Below are 18,084 nucleotides of genomic sequence, written 5' to 3' on the forward strand. Positions count from 1 at the left end.
GCAAGTTGGCAAAGTGAATTCAGTCAAATCTGCTGATTTGTGGCCTGGCAGCAGAGAAAACTGCTGTACCATGAAGCTGCTGGATTGTCGTAAAAACCCACTAGTTCCTAATGTCCTTCAGGGAAGGAAACCAGCCGGCCTGGCCCGGCCTGGCCTATATGTGACTCCAGTCCCACATTACATGGTTGAATATTAATGCACACAGGACAACTAGAAATGAGGCAATGGAGGCAGTCTTTCCTGAAAATGAATATTAAAAACAACGTTTTCATCCCACAACCTTCGAGTTATTGAGAGCCTACAGTGCTATGTCTACTGTACGGCTGGTATCGGGATAGGTTAGATTGCTAGAGGCAGTCAGACAGACCCACAATGTAGAAAGCTGATTTCAGATGTGGCTCTGTGGTAGAAACGGGGTGCAAGAAACCAGAGGATAATTAGAGATGGGAAAACACCTCTTTACGACTCATTTCACCCAGAATCGAAGTTCCCACTAGCTTAGGATTAACCTCGGTGGGAGTTCAGGAGGACGCGTCCTGCACCTGTTGTAGAAAGTGAAGAATATGGGGAATCATTAGCAGAAAAGTTTAAGCAATAAAAAAGAGCAATATTTTACTTTATCAATAAACAATTCTAACTTACCAAAAACTTGTTAGCTGTGGGAATAGAGGTCAGAAACCCAGTTGCCAAAACCAATTGATGACTTTGTTCCTTGTGGGGCATGCAAGAGATTTGCTCATTGAATATTTATGATTATCTTGTCAGTGTATCCTTTATACAATGTAGTAAGATCTACAGGGGTTACTACACAACAACTTCTATTTATACAGTGCTTTTAACATAGTAAAACGTCCCGAGGTGCTTCACAGGAGCGTTAGCAAACAAAATTTGACACCGAGCCACATAGGAGTTATTAGGACAGATGCTGAGGTAGGTTTTAAGGAGTGTGTTAAAGGGGTAGAGAGGTTTAGGGAGAGAATTCCAGCTGAAGGCACGGCTGCCAATGGTGGAGCGATGAAAACTGGGGTTGCGCAAGAGGCCAGAATTGGAGGAGTGCAGATATCTTGTTGGGGGGGGGGGGGTGGAGGCGGGCGGGGGTTGTAGGGCTGGAGGAGGTTACAGAGATGGGGAATGGCGAGGACGTGGAGGGATTTGAAAACAAGGATGAGAATTTTAAACTGAGGTTGTTGCTTAACTGGGAGCCAATGTAGGTCAGCGAGCACAGGAGTGATGGGTGAACGGGACTTTATGCGAGTTAGGATATGGACAGCAGAGTTTTGGAATAGTTCAAGTTTATAGAGGGTGGAAGTTGGGAGACCAGCCAGGAGATTGTTGGAATAGTCAAGTCTTGAGGTAACAAAGGCATGAATGAGGGTTTCAGCAGCAGATGAGCTGAGACAGGGCGGAGACAGGTGATGTTATGGAGGTGGAAGTAGTTGGTCTTGGTGATGGCGCGGATATGTGGTCGGAAGCTCATCTCTGGATCAAATGCGACACCAAGGTTGCGAAAGGTCTGGTTTAGCCACAGACAGTTTCCAGGGAGAGGGATGGAGTCGGTGGCTGGGGAACGAAGTTTGTGGCGGGGTTCACAACATTCAATTGGAGGAAATGTCTGCTCACCCAGTACTGGATGTTGGATAAGCAGATGTTACATGGCTAATGGCGAAGCAGTTCCATTTCCATGCACTGCATCAAAATCATAAATATTTTATAACTCTTAGCCAGAGTTCATCCATTAAGGCGTGACCCGAATCTTAGCACAAACCAAATGACTAAGTGCCTTGCCTCCCTTACCCCTTCCCCTCCTCCGTCCTGTAGCCTTGTAGCCGTGTGTGGAGCAGGGACCAGTTGGGCCAAATGGCCTGTTTCTGTGCTGTAAAATTCTATGGAATATTTCAGGAAGATACAGAGTTCACCATTGATGAGCTCAGTCATTGCAAGTAATGGCTGACAGTTTGGATAATTCAGTACTTCTTCGCTTTAGCTTCCTATGTGTTTTGAAAAGTTGAGAACAGCTTTTCAGTCATGTCCGCTTCAAGGTGCAAAAACACCTTCCCGCGCACATCCTCCCCCCCTGCTCCCTCCTCTCCCCCCCGCGCTCCCTCCTCCCCCCCCGCGCTCCCTTCTCCCCCCCCACGCTCCCTCCTCCCCCCCGCGCTCCCTCCTCCCCCCCCGCGCTCCCTCCTCCCCCCCCGCGCTCCCTCCTCCCGCCCCGCGCTCCCTCCTCCCCCCCCCGCGCTCCCTCCTCCCCCCCCGCTCCCTCCTCCCCCCCGCTCCCTCCTCCACGCCCCCCTCCCTCCCCCCCCCGCGCTCCCTCCTCCCCCCCGCGCTCCCTCCTCCCCCCCCCGCGCTCCCTCCTCCCCCCGCCCGCACTCCCTCCTCCCCACCCCCCCGCTCCCTCCTCCTCCCCCCCCGCTCCCTCCTCCTCCCCCCCCGCGCTCCCTCCTCCGCCCCCCGCGCTCCCTCCAACCCCCCCGCGCTCCCTCCACCGCCCCCGCGCTCCCTCCTCCCCCCCCCGCGCTCCCTCCTCCCCCCCCGCGCTCCCTCCTACCCCCCCCGCGCTCCCTCCTCCCCCCCCGCGCTCCCTCCTCCCCCGCCCCGCGCTCCCTCCCCCCCCGCGCTCCCTCCTCCCCCCCCCACGCTCCCTCCTCCCCCCCCGCGCTCCCTCCTCCCCCCCCCGCGCTCCCTCCTCCCCCCCCCGCGCTCCCTGCTGCCCCCCCCGCGCTCCCTCCTCCCCCCCCGCGCTCCCTCCTCCCCCCCCCGCGCTCCCTCCTCCTCCCCCCCGCGCTCCCTCCTCCTCCCCCCCCGCGCTCCCTCCTCCTCCCCCCCCCCCGCGCTCCCTCCTCCTCCCCCCCCCGCGCTCCCTCCTCCCCCCCCGCTCCTCCTCCACCCCCCCGCGCTCCCTCCTCCCCCCCCGCGCTCCCTCCTCCCCCCCCCCGCGCTCCCTCCTCCCCCCCCCGGCGCTCCCTCCTCCCCCCCCCGGCGCTCCCTCCTCCCCCCCCCCGCGCTCCTCCTCCCCCCCCCGCGCTCCCTCCTCCCCCCCCCGCGCTCCCTCCTCCCCCCGCCCCGCGCTCCCTCCTCCCCCCGCCCCGCGCTCCCTCCTCCTACCCCCCCCGCGCTCCCTCCTCCTCCCCCCCGCGCTCCTCCTCCCCCCCCGCGCTCCCTCCTCCTCCTCCCCCCCGCTCCCTCCTCCCCCCCCCGCGCTCCCTCCTCCCCCCCCGCGCTCCCTCCTCCTCCCCCCCGCGCTCACTCCTCCCCCCCCCGCGCTCCCTCCTCCTCCCCCCCCCGCGCTCCCTCCTCCCCCCCCCGCGCTCCCTCCTCCCCCCCCCCGCGCTCCCTCCTCCCCCCCCGCTCCCTCCTCCCCCCCCCACGCTCCCTCCTCCCCCCCCCCCCCGGCGCTCCCTCCTCCCCCCCCCGGAGCTCCCTCCTCCCCCCCCCGGCGCTCCCTCCTCACCCCCCGCGCTCTCTCCCCCCCGCGCTCCCTCTCCCCCCCGCGCTCCCTCCTCCCCGCCCCGCGCTCCCTCCTCCCCCGCCCCGCGCTCCCTCCTCCCCCCGCCCCGCGCTCCTCCTCCTACCCCCCCCGCGCTCCCTCTCCTCCCCCCCGCGCTCCCTCCTCCTCCCCCCCCCGCGCTCCCTCCTCCTCACCCCCCCGCGCTCCCTCCTCCTCCCCCCCCGCCTTCCCTCCTCCTCCCCCCCCACGCTCCCTCCTCCTCCCCCCCCGCGCTCCCTCCTCCTCCCCCCCCGCCGCGCTCCCTCCTCCTCCCCCCCCGCGCTCCCTCCTCCTCCCCCCCTGCGCTCCCTCCTCCTCCCCCCCCCGCGCTCCTCCTCCTCCCCCCCCGCGCTCCCTCCTCCTCCCCCCCCGCGCTCCCTCCTCCTCCCCCCCCCGCGCTCCCTCCTCCTCCCCCCCCGCGCTCCTCCTCTCCCCCCCCGCGCTCCCTCCTCTCCCCCCCGCGCTCCCTCCTCTCCCCCCCGCGCTCCCTCCTCTCCCCCCCCCCGCGCTCCCTCCTCTCCCCCCCCCGCGCTCCCTCCTCTCCCCCCCCCGCGCTCCCTCCTCTCCCCCCCCGCGCTCCCTCCTCTCCCCCCCGCGCTCCCTCCTCTCCCCCCCCGCGCTCCCTCCTCTCCCCCCCCGCGCTCCTCCTCTCCCCCCCCGCGCTCCCTCCTCTCCCCCCCGCGCTCCCTCCTCTCCCCCCCCGCGCTTCTCCCCCCCCGCGCTCCCTCCTCTCCCCCCCCGCGCTCCCTCCTCTCCCCCCCCGCGCTCCCTCCTCTCCCCCCCCCGCGCTCCCTCCTCTCCCCCCCGCGCTCCCTCCTCTCCCCCCCCGCGCTCCCTCCTCTCCCCCCCCGCGCTCCCTCCTCTCCCCCCCCGCGCTCCCTCCTCTCCCCCCCCCCCGCGCTCCCTCCTCTCCCCCCCCCGCGCTCCCTCCTCTCCCCCCCCGCGCTCCCTCCTCTCCCCCCCCCCCGCGCTCCCTCCTCTCCCCCCCCCTCCCTCCTCCCCACCCCCCGCTCCCTCCTCCTCCCCCCCCGCGCTCCCCTCCTCCGCCCCCGCGCTCCCTCCAACCCCCCCGCGCTCCCTCCACCGCCCCGCGCTCCCTCCTCCCCCCCCCCGCGCTCCCTCCTCCCCCCCCGCGCTCCCTCCTACCCCCCCCGCGCTCCCTCCTCCCCCCCCGCGCTCCCTCCTCCCCCGCCCCGCGCTCCCTCCCCCCCCGCGCTCCCTCCTCCCCCCCCCACGCTCCCTCCTCCCCCCCCGCGCTCCCTCCTCCCCCCCCCCGCGCTCCCTCCTCCCCCCCCCCGCGCTCCTGCTGCCCCCCCCGCGCTCCCTCCTCCCCCCCCGCGCTCCCTCCTCCCCCCCCCGCGCTCCCTCCTCCTCCCCCCCGCGCTCCCTCCTCCTCCCCCCCCGCGCTCCCTCCTCCTCCCCCCCCCCGCGCTCCCTCCTCCTCCCCCCCCCGCGCTCCCTCCTCCCCCCCGCTCCCTCCTCCACCCCCCCCGCGCTCCCTCCTCCCCCCCCGCGCTCCCCTCCTCCCCCCCCCGCGCTCCCTCCTCCCCCCCCCGGCGCTCCCTCCTCCCCCCCCCCCGCGCTCCCTCCTCCCCCCCCCGCGCTCCCTCCTCCCCCCCCCGCGCTCCCTCCTCCCCCCCGCCCCGCGCTCCCCTCCTCCCCCCGCCCCGCGCTCCCTCCTCCTACCCCCCCCGCGCTCCCTCCTCCTCCCCCCCGCGCTCCCTCCTCCCCCCCCGCGCTCCCTCCTCCTCCTCCCCCCCGCTCCCTCCTCCCCCCCCCGCGCTCCCTCCTCCCCCCCCGCGCTCCCTCCTCCTCCCCCCCGCGCTCACTCCTCCCCCCCCCGCGCTCCTCCTCCTCCCCCCCCCCGCGCTCCCTCCTCCCACCCCCGCGCTCCCTCCTCCCCCCCCGCGCTCCCTCCTCCCCCCCCCCGCGCTCCCTCCTCCCCCCCCGCTCCCTCCTCCCCCCCCCCACCTCCCTCCTCCCCCCCCCCCCCCCGGCGCTCCCTCCTCCCCCCCCGGAGCTCCCTCCTCCCCCCCCCGGCGCTCCCTCCTCACCCCCCCGCGCTCCCTCCTCCCCCCCGCGCTCCCCTCCTCCCCCCCCCGCGCTCCCTCCTCCCCCCGCCCCGCGCTCCCTCCTCCCCCCGCCCCCGCGCTCCCTCCTCCCCCGCCCCCGCGCTCCCTCCTCCCCCCGCCCCGCGCTCCCTCCTCCTACCCCCCCCGCGCTCCCTCCTCCTCCCCCCCCCGCGCTCCCTCCTCCTCACCCCCCCGCGCTCCCTCCTCCTCCCCCCCCGCCTTCCCTCCTCCTCCCCCCCCACGCTCCCTCCTCCTCCCCCCCCGCGCTCCCTCCTCCTCCCCCCCCGCCGCGCTCCCTCCTCCTCCCCCCCCGCGCTCCCTCCTCCTCCCCCCCCGCGCTCCCTCCTCCTCCCCCCCCGCGCTCCCTCCTCCTCCCCCCCCCGCGCTCCCTCCTCCTCCCCCCCCGCGCTCCCTCCTCCTCCCCCCCCCGCGCTCCCTCCTCCTCCCCCCCCGCGCTCCCTCCTCTCCCCCCCCGCGCTCCCTCCTCTCCCCCCCCGCGCTCCCTCCTCTCCCCCCCCGCGCTCCCTCCTCTCCCCCCCCCGCGCTCCCTCCTCTCCCCCCCCCGCGCTCCCTCCTCTCCCCCCCCCGCGCTCCCTCCTCTCCCCCCCCCCGCGCTCCCTCCTCTCCCCCCCCCGCGCTCCCTCCTCTCCCCCCCCGCGCTCCCTCCTCTCCCCCCCCGCGCTCCCTCCTCTCCCCCCCCGCGCTCCCTCCTCTCCCCCCCGCGCTCCCTCCTCTCCCCCCCGCGCTCCCTCCTCTCCCCCCCCGCGCTCCCTCCTCTCCCCCCCCCGCGCTCCCTCCTCTCCCCCCCCCGCGCTCTCCCTCCTCTCCCCCCCGCGCTCCCTCCTCTCCCCCCCCCCGCGCTCCCTCCTCTCCCCCCCCTCTCCCTCCTCTCCCCCCCTCTCCCTCCTCTCCCCCCCCTCTCCCTCCTTTCCCCCCCCCTCCTCTCCCCCCCCCGCGCTCCCTCCTCTCCCCCCCCCGCGCTCCCTCCTCTCCCCCCCCCGCGCTCCCTCCTCTCCCCCCCCCGCGCTCCCTCCTCTCCCCCCCCCGCGCTCCCTCCTCTCCCCCCCCGCGCTCCTCCTCTCCCCCCCCCCGCGCTCCCTCCTCTCCCCCCCCCGCGCTCCCTCCCCTCCCCCCCCCGCCCTCCCTCCCCTCCCCCCCCGCGCTCCCTCCTCTCCCCCCCCGCGCTCCCTCCTCTCCCCCCCCGCGCTCCCTCCTCTCCCCCCCCGCGCTCCCTCCTCTCCCCCCCGCGCTCCCTCCTCTCCCCCCCCCGCGCTCCCTCCTCTCCCCACCCCGCGCTCCCCTCCTCTCCCCCCCCGCGCTCCCTCGTCTCCCCCCCTCGTCTCCCCCCTCGCTCCCTCCTCTCCCCCCCCCTCGCTCCCTCCTCTCCCCCCCCGCGCTCCCTCCTCTCCCCCCCCGCGCTCCCTCCTCTCCCCCCCCCGCGCTCCCTCCTCTCCCCCCCCCGCGCTCCCCACCGCCCTCCCTCCTCCCCCCCCGCGCTCCCTCCTCCCCCCCCCGCGCTCCCTCCTCCCCCCCCGCGCTCCCTCCTCCCCCCCCCGCGCTCCCCTCCTCCCCCCGCGCTCCCTCCTCCCCCCCCCGCGCTCCCTCCTCCCCCCCCCGCGCTCCCTCCTCCCCCCCGCGCTCCCTCCTCCCCCCCCCGCGCTCCCTCCTCCCCCCCCGCGCTCCCTCCTCCCCCCCCGCGCTCCCTCCTCCCCCCCCCGCGCTCCCTCCTCCCCCCCCCGCGCTCCCTCCTCCCCCCCCGCGCTCCCTCCTCCCCCCCCGCGCTCCCTCCTCCCCCCCCCGCGCTCCCTCCTCCCCACCCCCCCGCGCTCCCTCCTCCCCCCCCCGCGCTCCTCCTCCCCCCCCCCGCGCTCCCTCCTCCCCCCCCGCGCTCCCTCCTCCCCCCCGCGCTCCCTCCTCCCCCCCCCGCGCTCCCTCCTCCCCCCCCCCCGCGCTCCCTCCTCCCCCCCCCGCGCTCCCTCCTCCCCCCCCCCGCGCTCCCTCCTCCCCCCCCCCCGCGCTCCCTCCTCCCCCCCCCCCGCGCTCCCTCCTCCCCCCCCGCGCTCCCTCCTCCCCCCCCCGCGCTCCCTCCTCCCCCCCCCGCGCTCCCTCCTCCCCACCCCCCCGCGCTCCCTCCTCCCCCCCCGCGCTCCCTCCTCCCCCCCCCGCGCTCCCTCCTCCCCCCCCGCGCTCCCTCCTCCCCCCCGCGCTCCCTCCTCCCCCCCCCGCGCTCCCTCCTCCCCCCCCCCGCGCTCCCTCCTCCCCCCCCCCGCGCTCCCTCCTCCCCCCCCCGCGCTCCCTCCTCCCCCCCCCCGCGCTCCCTCCTCCCCCCCCCGCGCTCCCTCCTCCCCCCCCCCGCGCTCCCTCCTCCCCCCCCCCCGCGCTCCCTCCTCCCCCCCCCGCCCCGCGCTCCCTCCTCCCCCCCCGCGCTCCCTGCTCCCCCCCCCGCGCTCCCCACCCCCCACGCTCCCCCTCCCCACCCCCCCCCCCCACGCTCCCCACCCAATCACAATTCACAATTCAAATCGCTTTATTGGCATGATAAGTTACATCTTATGTTGCCAAAGCATCAAAATGCATTTATGGTTTAGCACATAAACGCAGTTCTATTCATACAGTGTATAAACAGGTATATCCCTGAGTGTATAAATATACATTCGCATTGTTTATATATATTTTTTTCTTAGTTTACTGGTTGTCCCTCTGTTCATGGCAAGCTGTAACATAGTGTGCCGCCAGTGTTATACAGCTTCTCTCCTCTCCCAGTAGGAATGGGAGTTTTTGGTTGTCATTCAGATTTCTGAAATCAGGGCATATTTGTGAGAATTTTTGGTAGAAATTCTCCCTGATGCCCTGATATTTTCCACAAGCTGTGAGGAAGTGCATCTCTGTCTCCACCACTCCCTGACTGCAGTGAGAGCATATCCTGTCCTCTCTTGGCAGCCTGGTCTGCCTGTGTCTGCCTTTTTCGATCGCTAGGCTATGTTCGCTAAGTCTGTACCTTGTCAAGGTTCTTCTCAGTTTGTTATCCTTTACCATGGTCAGGTAATCAGCTATGTTGTATTGTCTGTTTAGGGCCAAGTAGCAATTGAGTTTGCTTTGGATTTTTGTTGTTTCTGCCCAATATGTCAGATATTTTTCCTTTTGCTTAGCGACGATTGTGTTGGGTCGAATTCTTTGTGTTACCCTGTCACTGTCCTGGGGCTGGTTATTGTTAGTATTGTTAGTAGTTACTTCACTGAGTCCCAGGACTAGTTGACTGAGGGTATTCTTCTTTATGGTCAGCTCTTGGCATTTCAGGGCGTCGTAGTGATAGCATTGGGGATTGCTCATTTGTAGGTGATTCCAAAATTTGGTGGCTCTTTTTTGGATAGTGATTATTAATGGATATTGGCCTAGTTCCACCCTGCATGCATTGTTTACTGTTTTCCTTTGAGTCCGGAGGATACTTTTACAGAATTCTGCATGTAGGATCTCAATTGGGTGTTTGTCCCATTTTGCAAATTCTTGTTGAGTTAGCGGTCCCCATACCTCACTGCCATAGAGTGCAATTGGTTCAATTACTGATTTGAAAATTTTGAGCCAAATGCTAATTGGGATTTCTATTTGGATTGATTTTTTGATGGCATAGAAAGCCCTTCTTGCTTTCTCTTTCAGTTCATTCACAGCCAGTTTGAAGTTTCCCGTAGAACTGATTTTTAAGCCCAAGTATGTGTAGTTAGTGGTTTGTTCAATTTTGGTTGTTCCTACTGTGAAATTTATTTTGGGTCCCTGATGTTTGGATCTTTGCTGGAACACAAGGACTTTGGTTTTTTGGGGATTTATTGTCAGGGCCCAAGTCTGGCAGTACGACTCCAGCAGGTCCAGGTTTTGCTGTAGCCCCTCTTTAGTAGGTGACAGCAGAACCAGGTCGTCTGCATAGAGGAGGAATTTAACCTTGGATTCATATAGGGTGAGGCCGGGTGCTGTAGATTGTTCAAGTAGTTTTGCCAATCCATTTATGTAAATATTAAAGAGTGTCGGTGAGATTGGCGAGCCCTGCGTCACCCCCCGCCCCTGTGGGAAGTATTTTGTTTGTTTGTCTCCAATTTTAACTGCACATTTGTTGTTTGTATACATTGATTTAATTACATCATATGTTTTCCCTCCTACCCCACTTTCGATAAGTTTCAGGAATAAACCGTCATGCCAGATGGAGTCGAAAGCCTTCTGGAAATCTACAAAGCATGCGTAGATTTTGCTTTTGTTATGGTGAACGTGTTTGTCAATTAGGGTCTGTAGGATGAAGATATGATCGGATGTTCTATAGTTTGGCAGGAATCCAATTTGGCTTTTACTCAAGACATTGTGCTCCTCAAGGAAGTTTATAAGTCTTTTGTTTATGATACCCCCCCACGCTCCCCACGCTCCCCACCCCCCTCCACCCCCTGCACACTAAGAAAGATCTCCTCTTCTCTCCTCCTCCTTTTGTTCTTGGTGTCCTGCACTGTGAGCCTGAACCATGCACCTCGATCTCTCTCAAATCTGTGAATGATCCAGATATGCAACAGTGATTTTTAATTTGTATGGCTTGTATAATAGCTAACCTGAATATGTACTTTGTGGTAAAAGTTTTAAATTGTTTGGGTGCTATACTGCAGGTTATTTTTTTTTCCAATGATGGTTTAACTATTCTTCTTGTCGGTAATCTAATCGTACAGTGTGTGATGTGAGTTCCTACGCTTGTACGACTGTTTGCTAATATTTCCTGGCATTTTCTGCTCTTCTGGGTGTAGTCTTTTGATTGCTCCCTCACATTCCGTGGTGGTATGTTAGCTGAGTAACTTTATGGATGTGAAGGAGTTGAGAGCAGATAAAAAACGACCTGCAATGTATATTTGTATGAACTGCTGTTGTTTAATGTTATTGGGAGGAACTCCACCAATTTAAAGCTGTAAAAAGCACCCACTGTAACCTGACCATTTAAACCTGCTGATACCAAGACCACGTCTGTGAGTTGCTAAGCAACAGAAGGCGGTCATTGGAGGCTGCACATTGCTTTTGCTGTGAGTTTGGCTTTAGTTATCAGCCCTTGTGGTTTGAGACTTGTGTATTACACCAGGAGCTGTCACACGTGATAGGACCAGAGTGATGACATTTTACAAGGTGCTGTACGTGATTTAATGGCAAAACGACCATAGCAAAACCATGCATTCGGTATTCATTGCAGGGGAACACTGGATCCAGGGGCAGGAACTAGTGCTGCTGTTTGAGTATGAGAGTACTGGGTGAATATCTAGAGATCGGGTTGATGCAATGTGTATATTTAACGACTTCTCTGCACAAACCAGTTGTTTTCTGTTGAGGCGGAATTTGAAGATAAGTACAAGTGAGAACAGGATCTGTGTCGTTGTTGAATAAATCACCCCATTAAATAAACCGGTAGCATTTACTTTATGATTCAGCCAGTTATTTAATCTTCTCCTTTCACTTTAAATGAAGACTGCAGTTCCTGGCTATACTAAAAGCTTTTAACTGAAGTGCATCAGTATCTGTGAGGAGGAGCTTGCCCATTGTAAACAGCTGCATGCCTTGCTGATTGGCTTTGCATACAGATCACGGGCGCAGTCATTCCTGGTGAGCTGAGGGAAAGCGTCTGCTTGCAGAGAGATGTGTGGTGCTGCTGTTTAGCCGTTGCTGTCTTGTGCTGGCATATTGTTGCTCCTCCAGCCCACTGAGCAGCACCTTTCTCCATGGCAACTTGGCCCGATGGTTCCAGCAGAGAAGGGAATCGGTTTTCTTTCTGAATGTGGCACTCCCATCGAAGTGACATGCTTGCACGATTGTATCCCTCTTCTTCACTGCATGTAATCGAAGAGTAATGGTGAGCTCGGAGCCGGCAGCGGATGTAAAATGGGAAGCACCTCCAGTTCCATAAGAAATCCATGAAGATGCTTGAGTAACCAAGGCGTCAAATGTGTTAGAAAGGTAATTTATTTATCCTGCTACAGTAGAATATGTTACGGCTAGGGTTAAGTGTATATCTTGTTTTTGCAGCAATGAACAGAGGCTGCCTATCTTTCTTACAATATGTCACGTCAGCAAGTCAAAAATTAAAATAACTTGTTCACACCAGAGTGGATGAGATATGTAATGTGAACCATGCTTACTCAGGCATTGCATTGATTATTCAATCATTCCTGATCAGATTGCTTGGGAAGCTTTTGAATGAAAATAACATTGGTATTAGAGGAGAAACTGAAGTTCAAGTAAATGTTCAGAGGGTTGTTGCAACCTTTATGATCTGAAATCTAGAGATCCATGAAGTATAAATAATATAAATTAGCTGGAACAAAAAGACTTTCAGTTTTAACCAAGTAAAGGTTACAAGTGCTCTTTGTGGCTTCTCATTTACAACCTGGCAGAGAAATGATAGCGTTCCTCAGAAAGGGGAACTCTGTCAAGGAAGAGCTGTTTGATTCCTTGGGAAATTTCATTCAAGACTTTTTATTTTACAAGCAGTTAAGTTAGGCGACTTTAGGAGTATTGTAGATTGAGTACAGGTGAGACGGCAGTGTTCTGGTTTTCAAATCTATGAACCCCTTACTGTTCGCTAGGTGTGTGCTGTCTGCATCTTTCCATCTGGGCGGGTTTCCTTTCCCTATATGAGCGCTTGCTGCTTATTTCTATCCCACTTCTGTTTATTTTCTCCACTTAATTTCTAAGTGAATTGTAACACCCAAGGTCACGTTTCCCTCTGTCCCTGGTTTATATTTTGTTTACTGACATCTAGCAGGCTCCTGATGACCACACCATGTTTAGTTTTCTCTGCTCTTATTTTGTGTCAAGGAAAGGAGACAGATAGAAAGATTAACAAAAATTTGCTATTCATTTCACAAACTATAAAACAGATGCAGTTTTTAACCAGCGCCGCTGAAATAACAAAGCAATCTCTTGAATTTAGCTTTAAAGTGCCTGCTGAATGTATGAGTAGTTAATGTATACTTGCTTTGTTCAATTCAGAGTTTTGACATCTAAAAACGAATGTTACCTGAATTTCTTCGAAGTAAAAAGGTATGTGAAGGGTGGGCTGCAGCTCATGGTTCAGTTTTGCAAGTGATGTTATGTGCTATTTAAAATGGGAGTTCCGAAAGTGACCACATGATGGCCCCTTGTTAACAAGTCACAGGCTATTGCAAGCAAAGTATGAGCCACTTTGAGGGATTTTAGAAGAAATCTAAAATAATCAGCATTTCACTATCAGCCCTAGAGCAGAGGTGAGCAGATTCTAGATTCATGCTAGACCTTGCACAGGCTGAGACTTGGCTTCATGCCTGCAATGCCTGAGGAAATGAAAGATGAAAGTTGGAATTTCTCTGCAAGACAACAAGAGTGATCATTTCCTACTTGAGATTCTGAACTGTTCCAGGAGAATTTCAAAGGGGAAGAGAGGGCTGGGTAACATCTCATGCACATTCACTGTTGAACGCCATAACAGAATTCCTAGGCATTTCATTTCACACTGGAAGTAGCGCGCTATTGAATTGCTTCCAGTTCCATTGACTGGACGTGGTCTCTATTGACCAAAGCTGGAGCTGTTGCACCGTTAGTTGTTTGTGTCTCGTGCTGCGGACAAGGGTTTGATGTCATCACTGACACTGATGTGATATTGGACAGATGTTTAACCCAACCCGTCTCTCTTTCTCTCAGACGTGCAAGTTTGTTTCTGTGCACTGAATAGGCTTATCTTGTTGATTTCAATTAATTTTATAATTGAATCCATACAGAATTCACCCCAGAATGGAATGTGTAATGCAAGTAGGATACAGTCTAACCACCAGTGAAAACCTGGTCATGAATCAGCTTGTTTAGTGTTTTGATGCCTTGAATCCAAGAGATTGCAATCGGTGCTTTTGTTTAGTGACTACTTGGTACTGCAATAATAGGGTTTCTTTGAGGCTATTGATTGCATGCAACACTGGCGCTCTAGATTGCCCAGTAGAGCTCTTCATAAAACCAATAAGGCTAATTAAAAATAATGTAAAAGTGGCAGCCATGCGAAAGTCTTAGTGATTCGGAAACTTCGTGAATGGGTTATCGAATTCAACTATCTCTGAGCTCTGATGTACTGTCGTTGTTTTAGCAAATGTATTACACTTGCAAAATTAAGAGTTTATTTTCTAACCTATTGTTTTGATTGGTGATCCATTCTAAACCTACAGTTCATAGCGGATCAAGTCCTCCATTAGAATGAGAAGAGGCAGAACAGCCAGGGACATTTTCTTTGCACTGCCACACACAAGCATAGAATCTCTCAGCACAGAAGGAGGCCATTCGGCCCATCGTGCCTGTGCGGCTCTTTGAAAGAGTTATCCAGTTAGTCCCACTCTCCTGCTCTTTCCCCACAGTCCTGCAAATTTTTCCTTTTCAAGTATAAGCAACATGATGATTTTGTAATGCACATATGTGCCCTATGGGTTCTGTGTTGTCAGATTCTGTATGCGCACTGACAGTTCGCAACTCAATGTAGACAGTTGTCTCTCGTCCCCCTCCACACATCCTTCCCTTTCCAAACAGTATTGATTTCCAGCAGTCTGATCTGATGGAACCAACATCAGTCAAAGCCTCAGCTGGAATCCGAGTAGGTGTCATTTTGAACAAAGGATAAACTAGGATTAAAGTATTTATTGGTCTCGATACTTTCCTTAACGTCCTTGCTGGAAATACCACAACAAATAATTTGAAAATGATAAATCCCTCTATAAAAGGATCAGTGCCCCTCAAATTAAGCTACTGTCGATCGTGCAACTGTCTCTGCTGCTGCCGTTTCTCTAACATACTGGTGAAACTCTTTCCCCCTCTCCAAACTATCTCCTACTGACAATTTTTTCTTGCACCTCTAAATCTTTCACACTTCCTACCAATGTGCCAGGCATAGTGCTTCTTTATCTTAAAAAAAATGTTTTCTCAAGTTTTTCTGCACTTTATTGAAAAGGAGCAGACTTGTCGAAAAAAATTACAAGTTTGTACGCGGGGGGGGGCAGAATTATTTGGAGAATAACAAGTGCAATTGAAGCTAATTCTATCATTTAATAATGGGCACGAGAATTTTTCATATGTTTAGAGCAAAAATATTGAAAATATTGTAAAGGACCTTCAGGCTCAACAGTATTTCCACTCATTTTAAAAATGTAATAAAATATTAATGTTAAACATTTAACATACTGTCCATGGGTTTAAAATAACGCATCAAAATTTAGAAAACAGTTGTCTAATTGTTTCAGTCGCCATACAGACTTTGTGTGCAGGGGATTACAGTCAGTATTACCTTGCATCAAAACACATCAACGTACATTGGCCACTTTAATTGCTAGGTGCTTCACTCACCTAAGATAAGGATGGCCAGAGTTTCCAGATCAAGCCCATCAGTGGGGCCTGCTCTGTGTAAACTTCAGATTTTGCACATAGTGTTTAGTAGCAAATGGAAAATCTGATCTGGCATTTCGAAGGTCATGTGCTGGAGCACGGGCTTATTCCCCAGCTGTTAGTTGATCTCTCAGTTACTGAGAGTGCAATGGGAAAGTAGCCCAAGCTGCACTTGAAAATTGGCGTAGACCATTCCAAATGAGGGATAAATGTAAAACGTGCTGCGATGGCCAACACCAGCATCTTTCAAATCCCTGCATAAGTTCAGTTTCAGGTGTGTTTTTAAGATGGAATTAAGTGTTTAAAATAACCAAAGATCTCAGTAGTGATTTACTGGTTTAACGAGAGCTCAGTCACTTCTAGTATAGTGTGTGAAAAAGTGCCCTAATAGACCATAGAGGTTTAACCTGTGTTGTGGACACTGAGAGATTGGGTACTGAAACTGAGAATTGAACTGTTTTTATCTTGTGACTGTGTGTGATGCACGTCCATTCAGTGTCACTGCGCATTCCTTCGAATTTGCCTTGCTTCATGGGTAAAGGTTGTTCACTTTTTGTGAGGCTGGAAGCTCCTGCCCTGTAATGTTTTTGCCTGCCCAGTATACTTGAGTTGCTAACAGCTGTAACATTTCATCGATGCAGTTAAATGTAGCGGGTTGTAGACGCTCAGATTTCTGGAACTGGAGGATGGAGCTGCCTGTGTCATCTGAGCATCACTGAGACCTTGTGCTAATTCAATTTATCTGCACCATTCATTCTTTTAGAAGGCAATTATAAGAACGTTAGCATGCTGTGCCATGGAGATACCCTACCATAAAGTAGGTAGATGCAGTGCTCAATTCTGTCTTTTAATATAAGCAGTGTTACTGTGGAGAGCTGCTGAGCAGAAGCTGCAAAGCGATGGGCAAAACCAGGAGCGGTGACCCCCAAGCTGCATTTGTACACGTCAGACGGCTAAATCCGAGTGGTATTGGCAGAAGGCTGGGAGCGAGCCACGCACATGCAGTCTTGGCCATGGATGATAAATGATGAGAGGGTTGGGGGAAAGGACAAGCACTTTATTTTGATGTTTTCAGAGCTGCTTGTAAAAAGATATTGTAACTTTAATTGAATAACCTAAATTTAGTCCAGGAACAATGAGATCAGAAGATAGCTGCTAGCCACTTAAAAAGTGCTGCAAACCTTAATTGGAATTCTTGGCAGTGGAATCATTAATGTTGCAATTCTGCTACAAGCAATCTGTCAAATAATTTTTTTTAAGGCATGTGGTGTCGCTACCCTGCGAGGGCTTGGAGTTTAGACAGGGTAAGGGATGTGCAGCTCAGATTTCTAAATCAATTGGAGCCTGCCAAGCTCCCAGTAGTGTGATCGAGACGTAACATCCTCCAATGCATGTTTGTCAACCTGATCTAAAGGCCACGTGGAGCAGCAAGCAGCTCTATCGTCTAAGTGTTTGTCTGACCAGCTCTTGTTATGTGTTTGTTATTTGATCATTTTTTTTTAAGTCCATTAATTTTGGTTCATCATTTTATATAGAGCATGAATTGCATCTCATTATTTTGAGTTTTTAAATGAAATGATCCAACTGAAATGGATCCTTTACATTGCATGGCTAGTTAAGGTTGTAGCATGTGCTGCGATTGCTGGTGTTCTGGAATCTGTCCTGCTTACATTCTGACATCGATTTCTGAGCACTGGAGAAAAGCCGTGCAGATGCTTAAAAGTCACAACTGAGATTTTTGTTTAGTGACCGTGGGCCTTCCCCGATGTTGGGAGGGTTGTGACAGGCCAGCGACGTGGATTCCCAGAATGCCCTGGTGGCAGCACCTCAGAAAACCACTGCCTGAGGTCGTTCTTGGCTCATCTGGGAACAGTAGTGACGCACCATCTATAATACTCCTGTGAAGCGCCTTGGGACGTTTTACTACGTTAAAGGCGCTTTATAAATACAAGTTGTTGTTGCTGAGGAGGACTGGGCTGTTGTCGGCGAGCCTGCTCTCGTAAAGAGGGGGCACCAGAGAGCAATGCAGTTTGTCTTCCATCCAGAATCAGCCATAATGTTCAAATGTGATTAGAATATTTTCTGTTTGGCAGCGTGGAGCAGTCTGTAGGAAAAAAAGCTTAAAATAAGGCCGATTGTTTAAATGATGAAGACATTCCTGACTGAAGATATTTGGCATGTACAAATGTGAATTTTAGTCTAGAGTGAAACTAACAATTAAACAAATGTCCTGATCCAGTGTTTGATCTGCACCCCTGGAAAAGATCATCCAAAACAAGTTGACGTTTTGAGTACTGCCCACCACCCCTGCTCGGTGAATTCGATTTCTGCTCTATTTGCAGACTTAAATTCATCTTCCCAAGAACGGCAATGTATTTTAGTGTGTGGGTTTCCTGTTGTAGTTTGTAGTTTCTCTCTTGTAGATGTGTGTAGCTTCTGCAGAATGCATTGACATTTAAATATGTGACGGCCTTATTGATGTGCCAGTCAAGGTTTTTTAAGCAAGGTATATTTGTAGGAAAATCTTCAAGTCAAAATTGCAGCTTAACAGCATCAGCTCATTTCGTTTCTGTCTAAGTAATTTTACCCTCGAGTTTTAGGGAATGGTTGCTGAATCTTCCTGTACAGTCTGCTGCCCTTCTGATCAATGTAACCAAAGATTAACTGCTGGTTTCAGAAGAAACGTGGGATAAATTTTAATACTTTGATCATGGCAGCAGCATATTTGGATCACCTTTTTAAAAGATGCTTCAAAAAAAATGAAGTCGTTACAGCCTTTAAGTGCACCAGGAGGATAGATGGGGGAAATGATGGGTGGAGAAGGATGCTCTCATGTGGCTCCGGCATGGAAGATTCAGGTGGTCCAGTTTTTGAGATGCACAGTGACTCGAGATTCATGAGTTTCTTCTTATTCTTTGCAGCCTTCTGTGTACAGTATCAGCAGAATGTGGATTTTTTTTCATACATTTTGGAAGGCTGAAGAGGTTTTAAATTGAAGAGCGGGCTAGCAGTAACAATTTGCATGTTTGTTGAGAAGAATGTAGAGGTGCTTTCTATTCTGGGAAGTCCATTAATCACAGTGACACTTTTGAAGAAAGAGGCTGCAATGGGATATAGACC

At 55.8% G+C, this 18,084-nt stretch overlaps 1 protein-coding gene across 7 annotated transcripts in view; it reads left to right on the forward strand.

The window, feature by feature from the left end:
- The window catches only part of pitpnm2 (phosphatidylinositol transfer protein, membrane-associated 2), a 395,812-nt gene that overhangs the window by 117,323 nt on the left and 260,405 nt on the right, over positions 1 to 18,084 (forward strand). The window contains exon 1 of one of the 7 annotated variants that reach the window (XM_086011873.1): positions 10,413 to 11,526. The exons of 1 other annotated variant lie outside the window; for it this stretch is intronic. The gene's annotated coding sequence lies outside the window, so the exon portion shown is untranslated. Of the gene's footprint in view, positions 1 to 10,412; positions 11,527 to 18,084 lie in introns of those variants that run through there. 5 more of the 7 variants (XM_086011869.1, XM_086011871.1, XM_086011872.1 and 2 more) reach the window with 5 other exon arrangements.

This window comes from Somniosus microcephalus, chromosome 19 (assembly GCF_052327205.1).
Source record: "Somniosus microcephalus isolate GS21.2 chromosome 19, FLI_Smic_1.0, whole genome shotgun sequence".
NCBI classification, from domain to species: Eukaryota; Metazoa; Chordata; class Chondrichthyes; order Squaliformes; family Somniosidae; genus Somniosus; species Somniosus microcephalus.